Raw genomic sequence first — 17,927 nt, 5'->3', positions numbered from 1 at the left:
GCTTAGTGTAGTGTCTGGCACACTGAGGATGCGCTAAAAATGCAAGCTCCTTCTATTTTTATTGGCGAGTTTTATTTCTGCCGTTTCCAGCCTTCCTTCCTACACCTTCTCTCTCTTGGTAACCCTGATGCTGTTAGCATCCTGGTGCCCGTGAACTTCACCCTCTGTTCTTCACTAGACCCACTCCTGGCACAGGGTCTCATGCAGTTGCCATGCCAATCTCAAGGGTCAGACCTTCAAGGTCATTGAGACAGCCTCTTGGCTATTGGTACTTGCTGTGTGGCACCTTCTCCTGACCTTGCCTCCCGCTTGCTCTGCCCACATGCCGTACACCTGCTGAGATTCTCCTTTCAGTCATTGTAATTGTTCTCTACATGGGGGAGAAAAGGAACTGAAGCTAATGGAGCCTCTTCATGTGCCCGGAGCTTCTGGCCACATGCATTATTTCATTTATTACCCCCACGGACCCTCAAGGTCCATAACGTGACTTACAGTTTGCAGAGGAAGAAATGGCACTCCAGTACCAACTAAATAGCCAAGGGTCACAGCAGATTGTAGTGCAGGACTTCGTTAGGCCTGTGCTGCCCCAGCTCCCAGTGCTGGGCATTGGCGACGGCAAAGACAGGAGAGGGGACTGCTGAGACGCAAACCTGCGTCTCGGCTGCGCTGTGTCCTGGATGCTGGGGACAGGTCAGGTGCTCTAGCTTCGTTACCTGCAGCTGCACACTCGAGTTGCACCTCCCTCCTGGGGGCTGTTATGCATATTCCAGGAGGAAACACTCTGAGCTTGGTAAGCTTTGGCAAAGCATGTGCATGGGCGTGGCAAATGTGCGTGAATGCCAGCCATGCTGGATGCTGTGCTGGGGAGTTGGGCTTCTCTGACTCTGGGGGAGGGGGCAACTCTGTCTCATCCCTCGAGCCGTGCTGGCAAGGCCTGGCACTGCTTGGTAGCAGGGGTCTGTGCCTAGAGTCTCTGGGATTTTAGATGCTTGTTAATTTTTAATGTGGCAAAACCATATGACATAGACTGTATCAGTGTGGCCATTTCAGGTACATTTTTTGTTGTTGTTCATTTCGTTTTTAAGATAGGGTTTCAATAGCCCAGGCTGGCATCCAACTTGCTGGGTAGCCAAAGATGACCTTCTGCCTCCCAGTTGTAAATACACTCCTGTGCCACCACTCTCTGCCTCCACTGTGGCCCTTTTAAAGGATGCAGTTCTGCCTTTAAGCACATTCATTGGGTCTTGGAATGATCCCTAGTACCTCATTCAACTTTTCCATCATCCTGTACTTCTTAGCTACTGTCGGCCAGTCCTCCCTCCTCCAGACTGCTGGCAGCCACTGATCTGCTTCCCACTGGCGGTTCTGCCCATTTTGGACATGCGTCAGTAGCACAATACAGTGTGTGGTCCCTTGTGTCTGTCTTACTTCATTTAGCTATCTTCTAGGTCTGTGCAGATAGACGAGCATAGGCTTGCTCTGTTCCTTTATGGCTGAGTAATATTCCATTGTACGTACGTACAGCATTGCATTGATAGATTCATCTGCGGATGGATATCTGGGTTGTTTCCTCCTGTGTCTTGTGTAAGGAGAGCTGCTGTGAACATTCCCGTATAAGTGTGTGGGCACCTGATTTTGATTCTGTGGGGGGATGTACCAAGGAGGGGAATAGCGGGATCATGTGGAAACTCCGTGTTCTGCACAGCAAGAGGTAGCCAGACTGTTTCCACGCTGGCTGTATCATCCTGGCTCCCACCAGCAGTGTGGGAGGGTCCCGGTTTTTCCACATCCTTGCCTGCACTTGCTACTTGGTTTTTTTTCTAAGGTGGTCCTTGGTGTCGAGCAGCATTTTATGTGGCCGGTTCTGTTTCCCTGGTGATTAATGACTCGGAGCAGTCAGTCTCCTGTGGTTTTAGTATTCTTGCTTTCTCTTGACCTAGTTCTGCGTCTCTCCCCCAGTCCACTCACACCTCTCCAAACTGGCTCCCAGTTCCTGGGCGGGTCTCCAGCCAGCCTGGGCAGGCAGCCCGGGTTGGGTAGCCCACTTTTGGCTGCTGGGAATGCTACTTTGTCCTGTTCAGGCTCTTCTGGCTGGGCTGGGCCCTCAACTGAACCTCGGTTGCTCTTCAGATTCCCAGTCTTCACCCCACTGGCTGCAGGCTCTTGGCGGTGTCCTGCCATCCTTTGGTGGCTGCTCCTCCCGTGCAGGTTGTGGTGAGGACCCTGAGTGCCTTCTCCTCATCTTTAGGGCAGGGTTAGATCCACCAGGTTGTTGCTGGCTCCAGCCTGAATGTCCTTGTCGCTCTGTAGGATTGTCCTGAGAGGCCCAGGAAGAGCCTCACTTCCCAGAGCCAGAAGCTTTGTTTCCTCTGAGTGTGAATCTAAGCCACCTTGTTCTTCTCTCCCGCATCGTTCTATATGGAACGTCACTGCCACCCGATAGGTTTATGGTTTCAGACCTATTTCTGACCACAGAATCCAAGCTGCCCCCCAGTGAAGGAATCCTAGGCATGAATAAGCAGGTGGAAGAAGTATTTTTTTTGGGGGGTCTGGGGGTTTATCCAGAAGCCCCTTCACCATCTGCTTATGACAAAGACTCCACCCACCATGATCTCCTCCTCTGAGATCTGTCCTTACCCCACCCCCCAGACCTAGTTACCCCAACAGGCAACTTCCACCAGGGTTGCATTGAGACAGATACACCAAGCACTCAGTTTACTTAAGCAGTGGTTTGGCTGTTATATGAAAACCTCCTTGCTATGAAAGGTAGTATAGTGCCAGGGCAAAACGTGAGAGCCCTCGTTCTCCATGTAGCCCTCAACCGTAGTGCCCTTCTGTGGGAAATCACACATAAAACTTGGTGTGGATTGAGGATCAGTCCAGATCTTTCATCCCCTTCCTCGTCCAAAAAACCCATTTGAGAGTATCAAAAGGGTTCCTACTTATGGACCTGGACCCCAGTGCGGGGCAATGAAACAGGGGGGGAGGGAGGGAGGGAGGGAGGGAGAGAGAGAGAGAGAGAGAGAGAGAGAGAGAGAGGAGAAGAGAGAGAGGGGGGGGAGAGAGAGAGGGAGGGAGGGGAGAAGAGAGAGAGAGAGGGCGGGGAGAGAGAGAGGGAGGGAGGGAGAGAGAGAGAGAGAGAGAGGGAGGGAGGGAGGGAGAGGGAGGGAGGGAGGGAGGGAGAGAGAGAGAGAGAGAGAGAGAGAGAGAGAGAGAGAGAGAGAGAGAGAGAAGAGGAGCCTGTGCTGATGGCCACCTGCTGAGTGTCTACCATGTTGGAATAGTGGAGCTGGCCAGGTCAGTTCCTAACCGGACACCCACTGGCTCTGTAGTTTGGGGGAGGTGGGTAAAGAACCGGCCTGGATCTTAGTTCCTCATCTACCAACAGCATGAACGCTGCCTGCCGTCGTGAGAGGTGATCCTGGGAGTAGCTCCCAGGAGGTGTCACATGAGGGTGGCCGCCTGACCTTGTTGGGGGTTCAAGCTCCAGGCAAGTGCTTCCCTCTGTGTGAGCCAGTAGTAACCTTGACTCTCCATCCCCCAGGCTGTGGCTAACACAGCTAAACAAGTCACAATGTTAAAAATAGCCTCACCCCTCCCATGTTCAGCGGTGCTGCTTCTGCTGAGTGGGTGACAGATTGAGACTTTCTTCCAGTTACCCACTTAGCTCTTACCAGTCATTGACTTCTTAGTGGAAGTAAACCTTGTAGATATTTGGGCCTCACAATATCATTATCCATGCAATGATCCTTCATTGTGCAAATGGGGGCGTTTTAAGGTTTGGGAGAGGAAGGAACCTGCCAGGCATTCTACACAGACGTTTAGGGGTCAACCAAAGCATGAGCCCAGGTCAGACTATCTGTCCTGACGATCTGATAGGCAAGGCTGCCTAAGGTTTCTGCGGGCCTGCAGTCTCTCTCAGGATAGCTGCGTTAGAGTGGAAGTTTGCTCAGGTCTCAAGGCCCACAGGCAAGCTGGCAGATGGATGGCTTTCTACAAGGACAGGGGGGAGGGCACTTGGGAAGATGGCAGCTAGCTCTTGAGCCCACAGGCTTCCAAGGTGGGAAATGGGAAGCACACGGATCTCCCGGGTCTAGGCTGGACTAGGAGGCCAGCTGCCCAACAGTAAGGTGACCACCAGTGAAGGTGAATTGTAGAAAAGATGGATGGGTGAACCTGTGATGGGGGCCCAGGGCGGGAGAATGAGGGGGGCCACGTGGGGCGTGGAAGAGACAGCCATGCTGGCCCCGGCGGAGGGAGGGGCAGCCTGGAGACACGTGTGGGAACCTGGGGGCCGCCTGGCTGTGGCGAGTGACAGGAAGAGCAGCTGCGAGGCACCAGAGGAGGGGAGGAGGGAAGGCCACCCAGGGCAGTAGCCATGGTCAGGACCGGCATCTTGCTTTGCCCTTGCTTCAGGCCCTGTCTCCATTCCAGCGCTACCTGCCCGTTTTCCTGAGCCTCGGATGGACAGCCAGCAGACCCTGTTGGCGCCAGTGTTGCGCCTTTTTATCTAGTAACCGCGACTCCTGCCTGGGTTCTCTTCACCAGGTGGTCACCTAGTCCTAGTCCAGGCTTGTTGGGACAGAGGATATGGTCACTGAGACGTCTTGGTGGCCTCAGTGTGGTGCCTGCTCTTCCACGTGCTGGCCACTAGATGGTAGCAGGAAACCTGTTGGTGTCCCAGCAGGTTGTTTTCGTCTATGTAGCTCTTCTGGCCTCTGCCTCTGCCCCACTGGCCTGTCCCTTGAGTGGCTCGGGACTCAAATTCCATATGTCATGGGTTCATGGATGATTCTGAGGCAAGGCTGAGTGGGATGAAGCCACAGCAGCCTGGTTTTGAGAAGTGGCTGTCTCAGTGCATTGTCCCAGGGTTGGAGGTGGCCTTTCAGCACCCTACAGGTGGCCAAGTCCTTTGAAGAGAGCTTCTGCTGTCAAGTGCATCCTAGCCGGGTTTCCAGGGTTGTGTGGGGGCCAGAAGCAGAGAACAGGGTGTCTGAAGAAGTCTCACTACTACTTCCCACAGACCTCAGCTTGGCAGCCCGTGTGGATGGTGGGTGGTGCTAGTCATGGTGGGAGAGGGTCATGTGTGGTGGTGGGGCTAGCCTGGGAAGAGCAGCAGTGTAAGGCCAGGGGCATGATCCCCAGCAGCAGTGACACACCACAGTGGCAAGCTCCCGGGAAGCCCACCTTGGTCCAGAATGGGCTGGCATGCTGCTTTCATCTTTTTTTTTTTTTCCTATTCCCAACAGCTCCTGGGTGCAGCACTCCATCCCATTGCCCACAGCTGGTCATGGCCACATGTGGCCTTGGATCTTTGCAGGCTGGTCCCACAGGGTGCCAAGCCCACAGCATCTCAGGTTCATCCTTAAGTACTCAGTTGTTCCCGTGTCTGCAGTTTTTTTCTGGCTTCGGGGCCCATCGTATCTTTCCTATAGCTGTGTCAAGGGCTGGGTTGTCCTCTTGAGGCCCATGGCGGGTACTGGAGGATCAGAGAGGTCAAGGGCACGTTCAACATGTCAAAGATAAAATGCTGAACTGGCTATTGATTCTGAGGCTGGGGCATTTTTTATTCCTGTTGTAAGGATCAGGTTTGCACATGGCAGGGTTGGTGGGTGAAGGAGCGAAATCCGCAGTAGGATGTCAGAAATGAGGACACAATCTGTTTGCTACTCCCACCTACAACCTCCAAGCACGCTTCTTGTCTGTACCCCAAACTGGAAGCAGGAGTGGGACCCCAGTTGCTCTATGGAGCTACCAAGTGACCCTAGCTGCTAGAACTTTCCATTGGTCATTGGTACTGTGAGGGAGTCTGGCAGGGGAGGGGAGTGTGTGGTAGAGTGCCTTTGTGGTTCAAACTGGCCTATTGAGCAAGGATTGCTACCCTTGGCTCTGGCTGGGGCACCTCAGGTGGCCTTCCCATGTGACACTGTCAACGTTGGGGCAATGGTGGCATGCCCTCTGAATGCTGGGTATTTTTGAGGTCCCACGCTGGGGTTCTAGGTCCTTCTGTAGGCTCACCCACTTTATCAGCTGTGGTCCTCCAGCTGTGTGAAGGGGTCCTCCAGCTGTGTGAAGGGGTCAGTAGGAAGCTGCCTCCTACACCTCTATTCCTAATCACCAGTGTGTGCATCTAGAGCCCAGTCAGGTTCTGAAGACCTCCTGATATGCTGGGTCCCAGCCCCCTCTCTCTGCTTCTTCGCTCTGCCTGTGGCTGCCTTTGTCATGGACACCCTCTGCTGTCTTCCGCAGGATTTTCATTGGTGCCTGTGTCCACCCCAGGCCTGCTGACATGTGGGGCTCAGGGGAGCACCCTCCATGTACCGCCATTTCAAAGGCTGCTGCTTCGCTCCCAGGCAGCCAGCAGGCTTGGCTGCTCTCGGCCTCCTTCCAAGGCTCCAACATCCTGCTTGGCTGGTGTCCCCCCGACTCCAGCTGCAGCTTCCCTGTTGTGCTTCTGGCAGAAGGCATGCTGAGATGGGGAGGGGGCTCCTTCCCCTTGGCTTCTCTTCCCCCTATTACATCAGCTTACAGCCAAATACCCCTGGGGTCTGGTAAGGGAGGGTTTTTCATTAATTTTTTTTTTTCCAATGGAAATAATTCCACCACTTGTCAGAGGGATTTCTGTATGCATCTCTTTTGGGGGGAGGGGGGGCTGACTTCCTCCCTCCTTTTTTCCCAGCCTCTTAGATTCTCATGAGGTGGGCAGCTTTGTTTCCTTAGCTGGGCTGTGCTGGCCTGGGCTGCTGAGGAGGATAGTATGGGTCACTGAGCTCAGAGCTAGGTATCCGTCCTGCTCATTACTGTGTGACTTCCAGGATGGCCCTTGTCTTCCCTGGGCCTCTCGGTCCTTCCTCTGTCTTGTGTTGGTGGTGAGGGGTAGTGCTTGATATTGTGATTGTACAGGATTCGGGGTCCAGTGTGGCAAGAGGCCTTGGAGGTGGGACCACCTGTGATGGAGCACAGACAGAAGCCCTCTGTGCTCAGGAGGTAGTAGATGAGCAGGCCAAGAGTGAGCAGGTCTCTGGCTGGTTCCTGCTGGCCATGTCAGGGACCTCTGAGTGGGTGGAGCCTCTTTGCCTCTGCTGTAGCCAAGCACACCTCTTCTCAGGTCTCTCCCCTCTGTTTCTCCCTCCCTTTGCCTCCCTTCTCCTTACCTTGCTCCCCATGCCCTGCCCTGGTGGATGGCTTTGAGTCACCAGCCCCGCAGATGGGTAGGTCCTGGTCCCTTCCGCGCCTCCTGATCCTCTCCACTCTCACCCTGCTCTCAGCTCAGACCCAGGCCTGGGAGCTGGTGACCTGAGGAGGGAGCCCCTCTAGGTACTTAGGCACAGAGTTTAGCCTACCTCCTCCTGCCCAGAGCCCACATCTGGCCAAGGGCTCAGTTTTCCCAGCTGTAAATTGCCTCCCGCTGCCCCTTGGCATCTTCTCAGATTTCAGCTTCATGGTCCTTTTTCTTTTTGCAGGGGTGAGGGGGTGTCTAGGGAAGGCTCAGCACGTGGTTCCCTCCCTCCACATGTCTGAGGTTGAGGAGAGAAATCTTTGCCCAGGTGTCGGGTGAACGGAGGGGTTTTTTTTTTTTTTTTTCAATCAGGTAGCCGGGCAGTGACTGTTTGAGTTAGAGTCCCTTTTTCTGAGCATTCCCCTCAGAGGCCAGCCTTACTGTGTGGTGTCCTTCTACTGTGGTGGGGGTGTTCTCCTCTTTGCAGCCTGGTTCTTGGCTTGGGGTGACTCGGAGATGGTGGCGTTCTTTCCATTCTTTTCCCTCCTGCTCCTCCTTGGTTTATCCCTTAACCTAAGGTTTAGCTGTAGGGATCATCTTGACTTCCTGCACCTCTCAGGTGGGTTTTCTCTCCCCTCACACCCGTGAATCTCTGGCTCCTGCGGGTGACTATGGGGCTTACGTCACACCCTGTCCTTATAGGTGCCAGCTGGTGGGCTGGGCTGGGCCCTTGATGCAGAATTTGCCTTTGCATGGCCATGGCTCTTGGTTCTCCCTACACGGGGAAAGCCTGTTTATTTGGGCCGGCCACAGAAGGGCAGGCATCTCAAGACAGCCACCAGCCCTGCCTGGGGGTAGATGTCACTAAGGCTGGAGCTACTCAAAATGTGGTTCCTAGACTAAGGCTGTGTGACCAGGCGAGTCCAGAGATGGGAAGGGACCATGCAGTGCCCTGGCAGGGGTGATGGCTGAGGAGTTACAGGTTTGTGATTTCTGGGGCAGCTCTGGTTAGCCTTGGTTTTAGGTGTCTGGCACCACTCTCTGGGGATGCTGTTGAAAGTGAAGGCTTGTCTTGTGGAACAGGATACAGGGCAGTGAGGGTGTTGTAAAAATCTCTAGAATCACAAGTGGTTAAGAAGTGTGTCATCATAGGCTTATGGGATATGGGTCAACCCAGGGAAAAAAAGCTCGCCTCTTGCCTAGATGGACTGAGAAAGTGCTGTGCCTCCCATTCCAAATCACAGAAAACGTCCCTGAAAGTGGACAGGGCTTCTGAGGAGATGATGCTGGGATTTTGGATCTGGAATAGAACATTGAGGAGATTGGGGAGATTCACAGTGAAGGCCCAGGGTCAGGTTTGGACTACTTGGGTGGGTAGGTAGGGTCTCAATGAGGAAGGCTTGTAATTGGCCTACAAATGAAAAGAGTATTCTGAAGTTTATGGTGAGAGAACCCATGGAGGTTTTGGGGTGAGGTGTAGGAGGACCCAGAGCAAGTCTTTATGTCAAGCTAGTGGATAAAGTCTTGGGGGTTCCATGCATGAGGGCACAAGGACATACTGGGCCCCAGGCAGAGGACAAAGGGAAGAGTGGCCGAGTGTTGTGGAGCAGTGGGGGCATGGAGCCCATGACAGGAGCTTAAACAGAAGCCGGGGGTTCGTTTGGAAGTTTTGGAAAGGTGGAGTGTATGGCATAAAGACCTGGTGTTGTGAAGACTGGGATAGAACGGTAGGAAGTGATGGGGATGCACGGGATGTGGAGGTCAGTGGGGGTCAAAGGGGACATGGGAGCCTGCACTAGAGGATTCGGTAGACAGGTACCCAGCGCCTCTGGGGTCCTGGCCAAAGGGTTGGGCCGAGTGTTCTGCTACCCAAGGTGACCCATGCTTCTGAAAGTTCTGCCAGCTCTCAAATATCCTTTCACAAAGAAGTTTAAAAACAAGCGAACAGATAAACAAAACCTTCATCCTTGTCCACTTAAAGCTAGCTTCTCAGAGCCCAGACTTCTGTAGCCCTCTGAGCCACGGGTACCCGCAGTGGCAGAGCCAGCCCCTCCTCAGCACAGTTTCAATGGCTTTTCCATCTGGTTCCCTCCACTCCCAGCATGGGCAGTGATGGATGCTCTGCTCACCTCTGGGCTTTGGGGTGCTGTCTTGGTGCCACTCCCTTCTTCCTGCCCCCTCTTCTGCTCTGCTTAGTTCCACTCATCTTCCCAGGGCTCCCGGGACCCCGGTGGCTCTGAGGCAGCCTGGTGTGACCTCATCACCCGTGGCCTCTCCTGTTACTTTATGTCATTCACTGACCCTGGCTTTCATAATGGTGGTGCTGGCCAGCCCCTGTGTTCTAAGCAGAGGCAGGCCTGTGGGATTTGGCCCAGTGTCTGAGGGCTTATGCAGTGCCGGGGCTAGTGGTCTAGAAGCCCCCTCTGGATCGAGTCCCTCATCTGCAGCTCCAGCCTGGCTCCACTGTGCCCTGGGGCCTTTTTTCCTTCCCCTTTGTGGGAGCAGCACCTTGCCGGAAGAAGCCATTGCTTTGAGTAGGCAGCTGCCTAAGGCTGATATAGAGTGGGGTCGCCCTGTTCAGAAGGGGACCTGTGACAGCCTCTAGAACTCATGGCTTCTCTCCCTGGGATTCGCAGGAGTGTTAGCCGCCTTTCCTCCCCTGGCCAGCAGGTGAATAGCAGGGTTTGGTGCTCTAGACTTTCCTGTGGGGAGCTCCCAGGAGTCTCTCTGACATCCATGTCTTTTAATTGAGACACCGTCACAGAGGTGAGGTCTTTCCAGCCCCACTTGCCCGAGCCTGTTGCTGGGCTGGTGCAGTCCTGCCTGTGGGGGCCCAGCCCTGGCTGCCTCTGTACTCCCCTTGCCCAGGCCGTTCTTTGATACCTTAGCACACTACACCACAGGCTCCCCTGCTAGTCCACTGCAGCCCTCCTTTAGTGGAACCCAGTAGGGTTCAGGCTGCTTCCCTCTGTGCGAGCTACTCCCCCTTTCTCCCCCTCCCTTTCCTGAGAGGGCATGAAGCTGTTCCCAGGCTGCTCCTCGCTGTAGGAAAGGGCTGTGGGATGAAAGGTGATATATAAATGTAAGGTGATGATTATTTATTTGACAGGGACAGCTGCCTGTGGTGAAGAATGTAATCTAGTAATCCTTGTGTGAAAATCGGATCCGTGCCTCAGCAAGCTGCCTGAAACAGCAAAAAGACCATTTTCCCTCTCCCCACTTCCTAACCCCCACCCCATCCCACCGACCATGCTCCCTCCCAAAGTTCCCATGCTCTTGGAGCATGTCTCCAGATGTAGGTACACATAGGATAGGCCTTCAGTGTAGCATGTCTGCAGGTACATGTAGCATGCACATGTGTACATATATACATTCTGCAACCTGCTGCATGTATATGGCATACATGTGGCACACACTCTGTGTATCTTGTTTTTTTTTTTTTTGGGCAGGGTTTCTCTGTGTAACAGCTCTGGCTGTCCTGGAACTCTCTTTGTAGACCAGGCTGGCTTTGAGCTCACAGAGATCTGCCTGCCTCTGCCTCCGAGTGCTGGGATTAAGGGTGTGCACCACCACTGCCCAGCTGCATCTTGTTTTTTGGTTGTAGTTAACATTGTCTATTAAGGCTTCTTAACCGTGTTTACTGGTAATTGCTCTTTACCGGATAAATTTTTACATGATCCTGGGCCTATAGCATATAAATCAAGCATTTACTGACAATGAATGATAAAGAAATTTATTTAAAGGTGATTTTTCAATATACACATTTTATCATTTATTAATGACAATAGCAAATTTGCATACTAACGAGGGAGATAAGTGTGTATGATTTTACAGAAAGAATTACATCTTGGTGGAATATTTGATGCTGCAAGACACAGAGCATCTTCGGTATTTTCCAGAGTTGATCGATATTCTGATTTAATGATCGTCAATGCTGAGACTGCTGCTTCACACAACATATAGCACAGAAAGAGCAGACATCTGTTGAGGCCTCTTGGAGAAGTGATTGGAAATCGCAAACCAAAATTCACTTCACAGTTTTTTATGACATCCAAGTCAGCAACTCTAAGAGTAATTTTTTAAAACCAAACATTTTAATACAACGCAATCCAAAGATATGCTAATTTGACACTTAGGCACCGCGGAGTGACGGTAGGAAAACATGAAAAGCCTTTGTTTTCCCTAATTAAACCATTATGTTTCTGTAAGAGCACCCAGTGCTGTATGTACATGAGAACGCTGCAGTTCATAGCATGCAGTGGTTTCCAATCTTAGCCGGGATGCTACAGGCCCTGTCCATTGCTGGTGTGTGCTGTGGCAGGGTAAGTAGGTCACGTGGCATGTCTTGTGTTCAGAACCAAGGCTGCAGGGAAGTCACATGATACCCTACGAGTGAGCTTCACCAGAGTTACCTCACTGTCATTCCAGATTTCATTATGAATTAGTTTTTGGTCATTTTGCATTTAGAAGCTTTTTTCAGCCCCCACCATGTTCATTTATATGTGGGGTTCAGTCACAGCCTGTGGTTTAAGAAGCCTGGCTTTCTAAGACTTTGAAAGCCAAGATGTCAACAGTGCAATATTGCTAACTAAACCCACACCTGATCTGAACTTCTTTTCACACAGATGTTCCTTCTTTTCCGGGATTGCACATTGCATTTCATTGCTGGGTCATTTTAGGTCCCAGCCTGCCTCTTTTCCTCGGGTTTTCCTTGTCTTCATGAGCTTGGGAGGATTTAAAGGCCCAGTCAGCTCTCCAGACACTGTCACTTTGGGTGCATCTCATTTTCTCATAATGAGATTGGAATTATACATCTTGGGCGCAACTCCACAACAGTGACACTGTCCTCCTCAGAGTACAGTATCAGGGGGCATGAGGCCAGTGTGTGTTATTACTGGTGATGTCACCCTTGATCACAAGGAGGAGGCCATGTCATCTGGTGCCCGAACTATAGAGCTGTAATTTCTTCTCTGAAATTAGTAAGTGTTTGGAAGAGCGGATACTTCTGACACTAGACAAATAAATACCCAGTTGTTCCCCGGACTTCCACCCAGTAATTTTAGCTAATCCATCCACTGTGTTGCCTGACACAATGGTGTTTGTATAAATGTAATTTTCTGTTTACTTCATTAGTCTGCATTTATTAATTGTAATTCTGGAAGGAACCATCCTCTCTCATTTATTTATTCACTTAGTTATTCTTATCATTACAGACTCATAAATATATAACACACTAAAAGCACGGGCAAATGATACATAATAAATCTGATATTTGTGCTGTGGATTCTGGCTGAATAGTTGCTTATTTTTTTCCAGTTACTCTTGCTGTAATCATTGGGACACCTTTCAGTTAGTGCCTGTGACTGGTTGAACTGACATGGCTCCTGTGTTTTTATTTTTAAAGCATTGCTTATGTTCAAGCATTACGGAAAACTCTAGATTCATGCCCTGTCCCTGGAACCAGTCACTGCTATAAGGTTCCCTGCTTTTGCTGGAGCCTGGTTTTTAGAAAGCTGGAATCGGTCATTGCTCTAGGGTGCTCTGGCTCCTGTTGGAGAATGGCATTTAGAAATTGGGATGCAGGCCCCAGTGTGCTTATTGCTGACAGGCTTTCATAGCTTCCAGGGCTTCCCAGAGAATAAATCTAGGAGACACCCTGCTGCCAACAAGGCCATGTATGTGTCTATATTTATTTCTATCTATATTGTTAAAATTGTGAGTTTGTGCTGATTTTTAATTGCTTTTAATTTGGCAGCTTTGCAGCTGGCAAGAACTTGGGAAATCAAATCCAAGCTGTCCCCTCACCAAGGATAGTGACTGAGAGGACTGGTGATCCAGCTTGAGTGACCCGGGCAGTCAGAGGTAGGTTTGGGGCTGGAACTTGGGTTTCTGGATACCTGATGTATTGGTTATTTTTCTATTGCTGTGATAAAACACCATGACCAAGGCAAATCACAGAAGGAAGGGTTTATTTGGGGCTTATGGTCCCAGAGGGATCAGAGTCCATCACAGTCATGGCTCCATAGTGTGGTAACAGGCAGGCATGATGGCAGAAATAGCTGAGGGTGCACATCTCAAATTGTAAGCAAAGAGAACAAATTTGAAGTGGTGCAAGGATTTTAAACTCTCAAAACCTGCTCCCAGTGACATACTTCCTCTAGCAAGGCCAGACCCACACCTTCCCAAATGGCCACCTACTGGGGATCAAGTATTCAAATACCCAAGAATATGGGGGAACACGTTATTTAAACCACCACACCGACAGCTTTTGACAGTAAGTGAATATGGTGCTTTGAATAGTGCCCACCCTCTGCATTGATATCTACTTGGAGCCTGTATGTTCTTCTAATTTGAAATAAGTGTCTTTGCAACCATAATCAAGCTAGGATGATCAAACCAATCCTATAGAATTGATCACACCAGATTAGCTGGTGATGGGTATTCATCTAAGACAGAAATTTAGGCACTGACACAAAAGGAGAATGCCATTTGATGACAGAGGCAGAAAGGACTGCCATCTACATCCACATCTGAGAGAACAAGAAGGAGAGGGCTCCCCCAGCAGTGGTCTGGCTCTGTGGACATTTTGGCTGTCTGGCTTCTAGAACTGTGGGACATGAATTCTGTTGTTTGAGGTATCAGGTGGTGAGGGATCTCACACGGTGGAGCATCCGGTGATTATTGCTGTTCTGTCCTCTGCGGACAGGAATATTCACTTACTACTGTCAAAGATGTCAGATGTGGTGGTTTGAATAACAAGTCCCCCATATTCTCGGGCATTTGAATGCTTGGTCTCCTGAGTTGGGATTCCCAGTCTTCTCAGTCACTATCCTCTGTGCAGTTTCTCACCCTTGGGTGCCCTGGGCTTTGCACCGAGGACAAGACTTCACGAGTGTGTGATTCTATGGCAGGGTACCCCCTTCAGTGAAGTTTGTACTGGGGCCAACTGAGGATGCAAAGGGCTTGGATTTTTGCCTTCTGATGGTCCTCATCCCCTTCCCTTTCCCCAGTCCTTAGTGCTATGAGGCTGGTCTCCTGCACCGTGTCTCTTGCCTTGCACAGCTCGAGGGCACCTTCCAGCAATTCTTCTTGCATCACATATCTAGCTCATACCTAAGGTTCTCCTTGTGCCCTTTTCATGAGCACAAGCAGCCTGGGGCATCCTTTGGTGTGTAGTTCACTCTGTGCTCAAGACCCTCAGCCACTCACATTTGCCTCCAGGCTGAGCATGGCTCCAGGCTCTCCTGTCTCCTAACTGGGCCTTCCATGATGCCCTTGCTCAGCATTGCTCACCTGGCAGCTCTCTCACTTGGGAAGTAGGCTTTTTTATGTCAGCTTGTTTTGACTCACAGATTTGATTGAGCACTTCTGCAGGACAGGCGCCATGGTGTATCTCAAAGATGTTCCACTTGAATTGGTATGGGTTGTCTTTCTACTGGTGGGGGGAGGGGAAGGAGGCAGAGGAACACCCACATCAGCATATCTTGTTGCCTTTGGAGTAGAAGAGTATAAGCTCTGTAAGGGGACCTTAAAAAAAAAAAAAAGCTGCAGTCTTACCACCCTGCACCCTGATAGCATATTCACAGCAAGGGCAAAGGCAGGGTAGGGACCAGGTGTCTGTGGCTTCCCAGCAGGCCTCTGCCAAGATCATCCTGTCCTGCTCTTTGCTCATTTCTCTGTCCAGATGGCTGGGGGAAGGCATGGCTGGCATCAGCTACGGTGATGTATGACCAACTGGGGCCAGAGCAGAAAGGGTCCAGACTATTAGGGGTGTCAGGCTGGGAACTCGGAAATTAAAGGCTGGAGCCATGGCCAGCAGAACCTCCCCCTGGTGCTGTATTCTGAGATCACCTGCGGTGGGCTTCATTACCAAGGGTACATGGGAGGGAAGGTCTGTTGGCAGGCCTTGGAGACAGATGGCTGCGGGCTCCAGCCCAGCTTAGCAGTGAACCTTTGGGCACTCAAGTCCTTCAGGCACAAGCACAAGAAACTTTCCTCCACTCTGAAGCCATATGCCCCCTGGCAAGCCAGGGTCCGCTCTTGGATCTCAGTCTTGTCATCTGTAAAGTAAGAATTGTGGACGAGAAGATCTTTCCGTGATCCCATCCTTGCCATAGCCTAGATTATGATCTACAGTCATTCGAGGTTGTGGCGGATAGTTAAGGGGGCAGGCCAAGGGGCTGAGTGATAGGTTGGAGCCCACTGGAGAAGGACAGCCTCTCTGTGGTGTCTGCCCCCCCCCGAGGGAGCAAAGGTCAGGAAGGCCTCATAGAGATGGGGGTCTCTGAGAGGCAGAAGAAAGGGGCTTTTTTTTGGCTCTTGTCCTTGGCGTTGTTTGTCATTCCATCCACCGTCTGTCTACCACGCTCCATCTTCTTACAGGTGCTTATTAAGTGCCTGCTGTGTTAGGATCACGGCTGTGAGGAAGACGGGTTTTAGACAAGCTGCCGCACATGTGGTTCATAGCAACCAGACTCAAGGTTCAGGGGCCTCTGCGCTCTGCCCTGCTGCCGCGCTCTTCGCTTCCCTCCACTCCCTTCCAGCCTCACTTCTTTGCATCTGTGGCCTTTCTGTACCTCTTTAAGGCTGGGATTCTGGGCTGCTGTTGGCCAGAAAGGTGAACTGTGCTAGCCCCTGGTGCTTCTCTGTGGTGGGACCACTGGGGGATGTGGGAGCCCACAAAGGTTTCCTAGTGAGATCTGAGCTTTCTTTACCCAGCAGGGCTGCATTAGGGGATGGATTGACCATGTGCATGGTTAGCAGGTGTTTGGAAGGGTCTGCACTTGGCTGTGCTGGGGGGAGGTCTTTTGCTCCACCCCTTGACATTCCTTTAAAAACCCTTTAGAAGAGACAGAAGGGGCTGGTGGGTTTTGACCCAGGTTCTCCCGAGGCTGTCCTGCATTTCTGTCTTTCCTCTCACTGTCTACGTATCTCTTTCTGTCTAAATATTTCCCAGTTCTCTCTGCTCAAGAGTATCCTGGTCATAAAAGTGGGGGCTGGTCCCCCACAGGGGGAGGAATATTGATGCCTGCATGCTTTATCAGAGGCTGCATGGCTGAGGGCATGGTGCTTTTTTGGTTTCAGAGCTAGACCTTTCTTTCTTTCTTTCTTTCTTTCTTTCTTTCTTTCTTTCTTTCTTTCTTTCTTTCTTTCTTTCTTTCTTTCTTTCTTTCTTTCTTTCTTCCTTCCTTCCTTCCTTCCTTCCTTCCTTCCTTCCTTCCTTCCTTCCTTCCTTCCTTCCTTCCTTTTCCTTTCTTTCTTTTTTGTTATTTTGTTCTTTGAGACAGGGTCTCCCTGTGTAGCTCTGGCCATCCTGGAACTTGCTCTGTAGACCAGGCTGGCCTCAAACCCACAGAGATCCACCTACCTCTGCCTCCTGAGTGCTGGGATTAAAGGTGTGCACCACCACTGCCCAGCTAGACATTTCTCAGTGTGCATCCTGGCACTACCTTGCACAGGTCACCTTCCTTCTTTGACAAAGGGCTTAACCACGTTGGTCCCATTTTAGGAACATCCGGTGGGAAAACATGAATGAGGGCACCTGGGTGACACCGTGACTGCAGCAGGCGCTGAGTTCAAGCTGGCTTTCTGTCCCTTCTCTTTCTTACCTTTCTGCTTGGGTTTGTGGCCCGGTGCTTGTGGATCTGGGCTGGAGATCAGGGAGGCCAGGAACTGTGCCGTTCCCACTACAGCCTGACGCTAGGCAGGGCAGGAGCGTTGCCGGGCAGCAGGAGGTGGTACCCTGGACAGGATGCAGACCTTGAGCTAGGAAAGGCCAGGAGCCTGCCAGGGGCTAGAGAGAATGTCAGGCATCCCACGTATTCCAAGAATGAAGTGTGATGTGACAGCTGCCTGCTGTGTCCTGCTGGGTGTGGGAGCCAGAGAGACCCTCAGGAAAGAGGGGGTTGGTGGGCCTGCAGGACCCTGGACCCTGGAGGTTTCTCACTCCTTTAGGGCTGCCACCAGCCCCTTCTCTCTCTGTCCTCTTCAGGTTCAGAGTGAGCTACCTTGGACTCCCCCCCCTTGCCCCCCCCCCTTTGGTGGTCCATCGCCACACCTGTAGCAGCATTTCTCTAGTTCGCATGCCGGGCTGTGCTCCCGGACTGCGTGTTGAGAACACTCACAGTGCATCGGGTGTGCCCGAGGAGCTGAGCTTTCGGCTTCATTTTCTTTTGGTTAATAAAGTGTAAATATTATTGGCCACTTGCTCCAATGGATGCTACCACACACTGGTCCACCCGTGTGTGGTGTGAGGTGCCTTCTGAGATGTGTATTCATCACAAGATTGTACACACGGTCCACCTCTATGGGATGATAAAGGATGCCCTCTGTCTTATTAGACACACTTGGAAGCTGAGTGAAGGGTTGGCATGGGGGCACAGTACAGGTGCCTCGCATATGTGGGGGGCACAGTACAAGTTCCTTGCATATGTGGGGGGCACAGTACAGGTGCCTCGCATATGTGGGGGGCACGGCTGAGCCAGGCAGCCGTTACAGTGGGGACTTCTTAGAAGAAAGGCCTTTAGGGCATTTGCCTCCACAGTCATGACTGAATAAATTAATAGGCCTGGAGGAAATGAACCCAAGTCCACAGCACTCATTCAACAGATGTGGAAACTGAGGCTCACTATATAGTGGGCATTAGCATACCATCCTTTTGATTTCAGGAGCTACTCCGTGGCAGCCTTTTTTGGCAAACAAGGGAACT

At 51.5% G+C, this 17,927-nt stretch overlaps 1 protein-coding gene across 7 annotated transcripts in view; it reads left to right on the top strand.

Moving 5' to 3' along the window:
- The window catches only part of Tspan9 (tetraspanin 9), a 184,368-nt gene that overhangs the window by 46,330 nt on the left and 120,111 nt on the right, over nt 1-17,927 (top strand). For 6 of the 7 annotated variants that reach the window (XM_006987866.4, XM_016006396.3, XM_076568035.1 and 3 more), the window contains one exon: nt 12,975-13,081. The exons of the other annotated variant lie outside the window; for it this stretch is intronic. The gene's annotated coding sequence lies outside the window, so the exon portion shown is untranslated. The remainder of the gene's footprint in view (nt 1-12,974; nt 13,082-17,927) is intronic. 7 annotated transcript variants of the gene reach the window in all.

This window comes from Peromyscus maniculatus, chromosome 3 (genome assembly GCF_049852395.1).
Source record: "Peromyscus maniculatus bairdii isolate BWxNUB_F1_BW_parent chromosome 3, HU_Pman_BW_mat_3.1, whole genome shotgun sequence".
Lineage (NCBI taxonomy): Eukaryota > Metazoa > Chordata > Mammalia > Rodentia > Cricetidae > Peromyscus > Peromyscus maniculatus.
Note: the sequence above shows the minus strand (reverse complement) of the source record. Positions and strands in the feature narration are given on the sequence as shown.